At 38.1% G+C, this 10,421-nt stretch overlaps 1 long non-coding RNA gene across 13 annotated transcripts; it reads right to left on the bottom strand.

The window, feature by feature from the left end:
- Positions 1-570: 570 nt before the first annotated feature.
- On the bottom strand, positions 571-6,945 carry LOC132603253 (uncharacterized). Of its 13 annotated transcripts, XR_009568047.1 has the most exons (6): positions 6,467-6,945; positions 6,102-6,152; positions 5,395-5,489; positions 3,886-3,953; positions 1,543-1,806; positions 571-1,461 (listed from the first exon to the last, which is right to left on the bottom strand). It is a non-coding gene; the product is annotated as an uncharacterized LOC132603253 (long non-coding RNA). The 13 variants fall into 13 exon arrangements; XR_009568048.1 differs by having other exon boundaries at positions 5,358-5,489; positions 5,601-6,945; XR_009568050.1 differs by having other exon boundaries at positions 5,383-5,489; positions 5,601-6,945.
- Positions 6,946-10,421: the final 3,476 nt, after the last annotated feature.

Here is a 10,421-nt window from a genome sequence, read left to right as displayed (position 1 = left end):
ACTCGATGAAATTCATTTTAGGCTTTTGAAACACCTTAAAACTCCTCATATACCTGGAGATATACCCCTCCAAAGTTGATCCTAAATTTTATCCTTAATTCTGCCAACTTTTTCCAAATTTTCAACAAACTTATTTTCTTTGATTTTCTTAGTCTTGGAATATTCCAAAGCTCCCCCTACATACTATTTACCATTTATTATACTTGATAATGGTCATGTTCTTGTGTTTTCAAGATTGTCCTTCCCGGTTACTACTTACGAGATCGTAATTCGTCTTTTACTTCGTTGTTACATACTTTCCATGGCTTGTACCTTCCAAAACTTCATGGGACGTCTCCGATACTCCATTACTACGGTGAAGTACGTGGCATGCTCATGCTCTAAAAGTGCGGGCCAGTCCCGAAAGGGTCGGGTACATTATACACCAAGTCCCGAAAGGGCCGGGTACGTTATACATCGAGTCCTGAAAAGGCCGGGTACGTTATGATGATGATACTATTTATATATATGTGTATGCTTGCATATGATTTTAAACTCATGCATTGTATATTGTACATTCTCAGATGGCAGGTTACTTCTATTCTCTTTATATCTCCGTCCTACTAATGTTATTGATTCCAGCCTTACATACTCAGTAATTTTACCCGTACTGACGTCCCATTGCACGGGACGCTGCATTTCGTGCTGCAGGCTCTGACAGGGTTATTGAGGAGCGACCGCAGTAGGATTTTCCAGCTTCAGCGGTGTCAGCAAGTGCCACTACTCCGGACTTGCTATCCTTTGGTACTTTTCTGCTAGTGTAATATATGCTCACATGTACACTCTTAGAGGCTCATAGACATAGTGCGGTAAGTAAATATTATGTATGGCCTTGTTGGCCTTATTTTGGGTTCTTGATATTTTTCTGATAGCCTTGCCGACTTTAGGATACTCGTGAAGTTGCAGCGACCTTGTCGGTTCGCATTTGTACATATATGTTAGATTATCAGACATTTCTATGTTGGGCCTTTTCTGCGTGCAGGTGTTCTTTGAGTTACGGTATATGATGTTTAGAGTAACCGCTAAGTCAGGTGATTCCCGGCCTATGGGTCGGAGCCCGTCATACTCCTCGTTGGGGTGTGACATAACGGCATGACCTTGTTGTTTCTAAATTCCCTAAAGCACATATAGACACCAGAGGACAAACTTTTCGGGGCAAGATAGATATATTTCTCGTAATCTCTAGGAGTCAAAACTGTAGCAGGACCATCAGTACACTTCGCATGTATCACCTGAAGATGACACGTGATAAATACTTCTCTAGGGTGTCCCTTGAGCTGAGGAATCACACAAGTGTTCCTGAAAATGTTGAAACCACTGCACTTTAACTTTTTTCTGTCCCTTCTTGTTCTCATAGAAATCTTTCAAGTAACCTAGGTAGTGCCCTCCTTCTTCGGCCATGACAATAGCAAAGGAATTAACCTGCAGAAAACTAAGAGATTACAGGTAGAAGGAAAAGAAATATGAGGTCAAGGAACTGATTTAATGCTATAAAGTGCTTACAGTTATTATAGTTCCATTTCAGCTGCTTAAGTTTGTTGGAGCAGGTCCAAGCAGTACCTGACCATAATTTTTTTTTTTGTTTTTTCAATTTGCTAGGAAGTTCGCCCTGGGATAGATATTTTCCCCTTCAGTAACTGTAACTAAAAAAAGTTTGAAACAAATTTCACAAAATAGATCAACATATTTGAACTTCATCAGCTATGTGGATCCCCTTATTAGGTAAACCAGCCATTAAAGCACTTCTCATTTCACTTGTCACGGTATCTACAAGACAAGGGAAGTCAAATTTACTAAAACGTAAAGTAGATTAAAATAAAGATAAAAAATTTTATAACTGAAGTTAAATATTCATAGATTAAATATGGAAACAATATTATGACAACATTTAACCACATACCAAACCAAAGGAGAGTATAAATGATCCCGAGCAATAATTAGAGGACATAATTTCAACAAAGTTCAGCTGCCTGGCCTACATTTCCTTTAGGAAAATCTACTCTAAAATTGGCTAGTATTTAATTGGTATCGAGCTTAAAGGTACATGAATATCAAAAGCACAGCACAGAACATATACACCAGTGCCAATTAAAAGCAAAGCATATAGAGGAAGTTGAATTTTTCTTTTTTTTTAAAAAAAAAAAAACTAATAAAACCACCGAATGCGCACGATATTAAGGATCACATATAGAAAGAAAATGCAAAGTGGAGACAACACATTCAACACAATAGATCTTTGCAACACCAGAAATAAAATTAAAATAAAAGAGAAAAGATTTACTGTTCAAGTGAAATTCTAAAATGGCATAAAAAATAAAGGGCAGACTCGTACTGATCAACTAAGTCTATCAAAGATTCTACTCTATTAAAAAATGCAACAGATAACGGCTATTGAGAAAAGAAAGGAGAATAGAATCATAACCACACATTCCTCGTCGATTATCTCACCTATCGATTAGAACAAGTACTGATAATCAAAAGTCCCAGATCTGTAAACCCCATTTCCCTTTTGTGCCAAAGAGTTAAAATTGTATGTATCAGTAAAAATGATATAAACTTTAATATGTATCAGTAAAAATGATATACACTCTTAACACTTTATCAAGGAAGGAAAAAAAATTGCATAGATGTTGAAGGACAACGAAACTTTTACCTCGAGCTCTTCTTTGTGGAACACAAATACTATTAAAATCGACAATACAGAAAAGATGGATTCAGGTCAGATGCACATTAAGACTCCTTAGATACTAAGCAATGATTGTATTTAGATTGTGTCTACCACAAGTGCAATCAAACACATGGAAGTGGGCATTTTGGTTTTACACAGTCACACCCTTTCGTGTACTCAATTCTTTCTCCCAGGTAAAATTCGGGTGATCTAATACTTCACATCTCTCCATTTGGCAAATGAATGCTTACTTAAGGTAGAAACAGTGGGTGGAAGATAGATATACATTCAAAAAATAAAAAGGCAATGTTGGCCCCTAAAAAAATTAGGAGGTAACAATTGCCCCTTTAGCTATTCTTTCAAACATTTTTCTGTCCAACAACAAAAACAACATACCTAGTGTAATCCCATAAGTGGAGTCTGGGGAAGGTAGCGTATACGCAGACCTTACCCTTACCTTGAGAGGTAAAGAGGTTATCTCCGAAAGACCCTCGTCTCAAGAAAAACCATATCAAAGTGGTATGGAAAAGAAATAACCGAATTGAAGAAGCCACGGCAAAATACTAAAGATAGCATGAAAAGCATTCAGAAAAAAGAAATAGTAACTGCAGCAAAATAATACTATAATCGGGGTACAAGACAACACAGATAGTCCTAATCTTTAATATAGTACGAGGCCTTCTGGTACCTACCCACCATTAAGTACTGATGGAAAACTCACCCCCCTCCCTTCCAGGTTTGTAAAGATCATTGGCACATGCAGGTCGACACAAATGAATTCGCAATAAAACCATTTTTTTGTGGGCTTACGCCCTTGTTTTATGCTTCTTCTTGAAGAAGAGCAAGGAAACGACCTAGTTGGATCAGCTATATGAACCCATGTATTTCCACTTTAAAGAGACCTGAATTCAAATTCAAAGGATTCATCAGAGCTGATTGGTTTAAACTGGTCCTCCACCTACTACAACCCTCTTCGGCTCCTTTTTTATCCAGGTTTGGGACCGGCGACTATCACAAAACTCACATACGCAGAGTTTCTATACAATTTTTAACAATTTAAATATTAGCAAACAAATAGGCAATCCAGAGTTTACAGTGAAGGCTTCACTGACCTAAGCGATTTGATCGACAAATGACTTTCTATTTGATCACTACGTGCTATTTAAGTCAAAAAGTACCTTGTTATTGTTTCTTCTAGTTGTTCTGAGTCAATATGTTTACATAGGATTAAACTAAACCACGTAATCTGCACACGGAAAGCAATTATTAGTGAAACCCCAATTGACCCACCAGGCAACAAATATATAGCATAAGCAAAAAGCATAAACAAAGATACTACATTGTAGTCCACAATAAATAGATATTTAAGGGTGAACTACTTTAGCATATCAGCATCCAACATTCCAACTCCGATAAACACTGGAAATCTGGCAGCTCAAGTAGCTTGATTTTATCAAAAACTCATTGAAAAGGAGAGAAGGGAATGATTGAAATAATTGATGCATGGTAATGATTCGTTGGCTTTGTGTTTGGTCTTTGTCTCACTGGGGCAGATATGCTCTAAGGTTCCAGGAAATTCCGGTGACCGGACCAGCGAGCACTGTTAGGAAAACTTACAGACATAGCATGAATTTTACTGATTTTTTCTATTTACCACCAAACATCGCACCTGCATGTTCAGCTAAGTTTTCTCACTGGGGTCTAAAACTAACAAATAAAGTCAAACCACGGGAATAAACCTCTTAGCCATAGCAAAGACGCAATTTAATGTTGCTTATGTACAGAAGCTTGGACGTACAGCAAGATTAAATAAGAGATTCCATACGAGAATGACACGTGAGATGAAATATTGAAAACAAAGTTGGATAATTGTAAAAGGCTCTAAACTGCCAATTTTAAATTAATCAGATTAGATTATTAATGATCAATACATCTAGGAATCGCTCGACTGATCTCCAGCTGCAGAATAAACACTGCATTAGTTGTAGCAATTACTATGTAAAATTGGACAAGTAACAATAGGTAAAAAGAGGGAGTTTAAATCACTTATTAGCAAAGAATCGCTTATCAGGGAACATAAAATAAGTAAGCTCACAGCTTTGATAAATACATTCAGAACCGATATTTAGCAGCAATAGATAAATTTATCAGAGCAACTAAGAGGCTACATGGTCATCGAGAAAAGTAAAAAGAAAAAAGTGTCACGATCATACATAAGCAAATATTAAGTAAGTAATTTAGGAGAGATCAAGCTCTCTGTACAAGTGATTCCTTGCTTAACGTGTCACACCACAAACCGAGGGCCATGACGCGCACCCGGCTTTACCGGCCGAGTACCACCTGACGTACATTCCACATACTCAACTTATAAGAACTACGATTAACCATATGACATATATGTAACATGAAGGGGGTCACCTGCACACAGAAAAGGCCCAACACAATAACATACATATGTATACGCAAGCCGACGAGGCTTCTACTAACATCAACATACGATCACATGGCCGAGAAGGCTGCTACAACCACATCATTACCAAAACTAAGGCCAACGAGGCCAAACATAACATCTAAACATTTAACATTGTCTATGAGCCTCTAAGAGTAAGCATGTATGTAACATAACGGTTGGGACAGGGCCCCGCCATACCAAAAGATATAGATAAAGCATTTACATCACAGCATACCAAAACCGAGCAAGTCCGGGACAAGTGGAGCTTGTTGACTATCCGCTGAACTGTGCAAGCCTAAACAAAAGGTCCTCCTAGCCTCTTGGCAGGACCTGCAGCACGAAATGCAGCGTCCCACGTCAGTACGGATAAAAGTATTGAGCATGTAAGGCAGGAATGTAAAAGTAAAGCAGTGAAACAAGTATAAATAGAAGATGAATAACCTGAACTCTGAGGACATGACATGTGACATGCAATGCATAAGTTTGAAAACATATGCAAATATACATATAGTAGCATCATCGTCGTGTCATCTTCATATCATCATCATATCATCATCATCACGCATCCGGGGAAATATCATAACATATCCACTGCAGTGGAGTGCACATCTACGTGCCTGCCCGGCCGACTATAGCACGGCGTGGTGTACTAAAATAGTGAATACAGATATATACATAATGCATGAGGAGCCAATGAACTAACATCGGGCCTTTCGCAGTGAGGTAAGGTCGGTAACCTCCGAATGAATTATGTAGCCAACATCAACAACACATAGCTGAATGAAATGGTATAGATCATATGTAGAATGAAGAAAGTAACACATTAAGGAAGGAAGAAAATGAATCTTACATCTACGAGAATAGAGTTCCTTTATGAGGGACATCCGTTACGTTAGTTTGTTGGATTCGTGCCAAAAGAAAAGAAGGGAAAACCTTACATACCTTGTTGGCTTCTTCGACAATCCAACCTCGCAGCCTGTTTAGCGCTACAACCTATAATAACGATAACGTCTTTCATTAGGCCAAGGATTCATTCGGTATATCATGTATATCAAGTGTCAAACTTGTCTTATAACGAATTGGACAGCATCGCCCCTGTTTCTACTACTTCCCCCAAGTTGAAAACAACAAGAACAACAATAATCATATCAATTCTATAAATTTCAGCCCATAAAACAACTCAAACAACCACTAAACAGCCAACACAAACTTATACGACTCCCCGCTATTGATTCCGTATTTCTCATCTCAAAATTTGGCTATGACCTGGACGAACTTAAATATATCAAGAATAGGGGGATTCTTACCTTATATGTCAAGAACTAATCTTCTTCCACCTTACTTCACTTAGAAGAAAGCCCGGATTCAACAACACGACCAAACGAAACAACGAGATCGAAGTAGTTTTTCTTACCTAATATGCCAAGAATTAATCTTCTTCCACCTTACTTCACTTAGAAGAAAGCCCGGATTCAACAACACGACCAAACGAAAAAATGAGATCGAAGCGGTGAGCAAAACTCGTATGTTGTTCTTGAGAAAAATTTACCGCACTTCCGCAAAATTGGGACTCACGTTGCTGCCTATTGCTACTCCTCCTCGTAAAAAAGAGTTGCTCAATTATACATATAATCTTGTGAATATTCAGATCTCAAATTGGTATCAAGTTGTCCAATTCAAATCTATTTGAGAGGAAATATAATTTAATATAATTTATCTCTTTAGAGGGAGAAAACATTATTTCTATCAACATCAATCAGATTGTTGCCTCCCTTATATTATAGGAAATAACAAGAAAGTGAAACAATATATTTGTAGAGTCTTTGGCCAAACTTTCTATCAATAGAAATTAATGAATCCTTATCCTTTTACACGTGTAATGTCTTGACCAAACTTTCATTAACATATAACTAGTGTTGCCACATAGCCTTATGAGCATGCACATCATACAGTTGCTGCCCACTTATGATTGATACACGTGGACTAGGTTCACATAATATTTATCCAATAATCTTAATTAATTTCTTGTCTTTCACCATAATACCCCATCTAACCAATTATACATAATTAATTTCTTGATATCAGTTCAATCAACATTGATCACTTCTAACACTCTTCATATACTCATTATCATAATCATGGGGCAGAACTGTAACCATAGCCTCTTTTTACATACACCAAATATTATTCTCAATCACCATCGTCACACTTGTTAAGTCCTAAATTATTTCGGGACCTCATCCTTTTGTACACCGATCTCTTTATTTGCATACTTGAATATGACCAAAATCCTCCAGGCTCGGGTAAATCTGCTCATGTTGGATGGTTTAATTTTCTAGTCGAAAAATACGGAGTATTATAGCTTTGACCGTATTTCATTCAAATAAATATTGAATATCGACGAAACTTATTTTCTTCGATTTGTTCGACAGTTAACTTATGACGAACTTACCGTACGATGTTGTGAGGTGTGACATCCTCCCCTCCTTAAGAACATTCGTCCTCGAATGTAGGAGTATACGATGAGGGTTCATTTGAGATTTCGGCAAAGTTTCCCTTATATTTGGTCATTATCCCATTCCTGCAAGCAGCCAAAAACCAACCGATATGCCATATAACCATCACATCTATATATACATATTGGACCTCGCGGGGTTGTCACATTAATAGGAACATTTTTAAGTCAACATCTAACTTACAAGCTATGTGCTGCTTCTGTCTGTCCTCATAATGCTCGGACTTGAACGTTGCCTAATTATGAAATAGGGTTAGCTTAGCCTTTACATGACCTGACCATAAATACATACCATAGGACCTTAGTCGTCGTGAAATTCCGGTTGCATTTATCCCCCTTTTGTCCTAGTTACGGTTATCTTCTGCCAATAAGATTTATATTCGAACCTCACCGACACTTCTCATCCTAAAGTCAAGAACCGTCAGTTTGTAAGTTAACATGGTCTATGCTTCCTAATGCTGACTTAGGATTCAATAGCGAGACTTGAAATGCTATCTTGAACTTACTCGAGTCACTTGACTTCTTCCTTTATACCCTGTATTCGTTAGCGATCTTCATACATAAGATTTGTTCAGCTGGCATCTTAATATATGTCGATCAACCCTGGATAATTTAGAATAATAGATGTGATATACGTATCTCTACCATGCTTTAATACCGTGCTCTCATTACGTCTACAGTACAATATTGGTTTGGTATCTCATAACCCCATTCTTTTCCCCCATTCCTCAGGTCATCCCTTATTGAATTCCTAATTTACACCTCAAGGCAGGACCTCCTTGTTGCCGTCGTCTTAGGTGTTACGGGAAAGGCTGTGATATTCCAAATGGTAATATTCGTCGTCACATAGGTTCAAATTACCAGTCTCTCAACTAGCTAGCCCTCACAACTCTCGGGTACCCTCCTCTTGGCCCAAGTGTGTTAGGCTAGCCGTAAATATGCGATTGAAGGTGTCAGCTACAATATTTGCTTCATTAAGCTCACGCGGAGTATTATTGTCATTAGTCTTTAATAGCTCAAGTTCTCTCTTGTGTCCCATATTTTGCTTAGACGTGCACAACTTATTTCAAAACTAATAAAGATGCCCATAAAGTCGTTATACACGGAGTGTCGTTTTATTTCGTGCGCGCGTGCCCAGTTGCTAGTTTCAGACCATGGGTCAGGAAATCCTACCGTGCTTCTTTAACTATACCTATGCAATATAATTTCTTTCCTTGCTTATTGACATGTACACCACGGGTGAGTTAACTTACCTGTGGTCTCCACATGACTTGGAACTTTGCTAATACAGTATCACGAACATCACTCTCAGTCCTAATTTGACAGTTGATAGGTGTGATATACAAGTCGCTCGCATCCTTTCGATTTTCTAAAGATTATCGGTATCGCGGGATAACCCGCTTCTGGAATCAAAATCAAGTCACCATGCTTAGAAGAAAAAAAAATTGCGCCTACCCTTCTTGACTAACACTTCGCCTCAATTGTAACTGAGAGGCTTCCATGTCTATACCACTGTTGGGGGTTCCTTGTAGAATTTCAGGTGAATTGAGCCATCTAGAATTTCCTCTAGCTGCTTCCATACCCTCTTCTTCTACTAATAGCGTTTTCTTTAAGCATAATCATCGAATGACTTTTCTTGTAGCTTCAAGCTCGGTAGTCCCATTTATATTTTGAAGTGTTTATACTCGAGGATAACTGTACCCACTAAGGATTACAATTGCTGCTTACAAGATGAAATCTTCCTACACCCAAATCCTTTATATAATTTTGTATGGCCTAATGTCTCGTCTATGACTTCTCTTCTTGCCACACCTAGGCCTTTCACACATCAATTATCAATTGCTCGGGTTGGACTATCTTCTTTTGCATATAATTTGAAGAACTTTTTCTGGGACCATACTATTCCATCTTCTCTTACCACCTAAATCTTAATTGCTTGATTATTTTTACCTTTGGTTGGTACTTTTGTCCAGTGCTGATTACCATCTTTTTGATTCCGTACCCGCGAAGGGTCCTACCATTATGACACCCTGTAGGGTTTTTCACTATCATCATCCTATCAGCTTTTGGCGCTTAACCGCAACCCTTTCTGCTGTACTATCACTAGGCCAACGCATAATCTCTCGAAGTTCCACCACTCCATTTCCTCCTTTTAGGAGAATGGCTAATATCTCATACTTAAAGGTTATGTTCCCATGGGGTCACCTTATTGCTGCTGCTTTATCAATTCGTTATGCGCCCGCTGCTCATTGCTTGTCCTACTATAGTATCTACTTATTGGGAACTGTTGAATTGCTTCACCCATGAGGTGCCACCCATTCGCAACTAGCGGCTCATCCTGATGAACTTAGCTTAATAATGCGGGTCTTAATGACTACCTTTAATAGCCTTTAATGGTTATTGTTCGGTCGTGCGCTCCTTTTGTTGCACCATTTTCTTACTATCAAAGATTACACCGCCCATTAATACTAGAGTTTCTCAAAATTTTCATTCGTATTCGGCCTAACTTTACTCAATGTTGGTATCTCCTAAGCCGGATTGTTCTGCCGACAATCTCTTATTTGAGGTTGAAAGAAGTTATTTTCCCTGCCATTCACAACAATCTTACCAATGATATATACAAGCTAAGCTACATAAGGTAAGGCTCTAAACTAGGACCTAATTACTTGCCATTCAGGAGCTAAATATACAATGTCCATAAATAGAAGATCTACACTAATCAGAATATATTGACATATATTCTAACA

The sequence above is a fragment of the Lycium barbarum genome, chromosome 7 (genome assembly GCF_019175385.1).
Source record: "Lycium barbarum isolate Lr01 chromosome 7, ASM1917538v2, whole genome shotgun sequence".
Taxonomy (NCBI): domain Eukaryota; kingdom Viridiplantae; phylum Streptophyta; class Magnoliopsida; order Solanales; family Solanaceae; genus Lycium; species Lycium barbarum.
The sequence above is the reverse complement of the archived record's forward strand: the minus strand, read 5'-3'. Positions and strand labels throughout refer to the sequence as shown.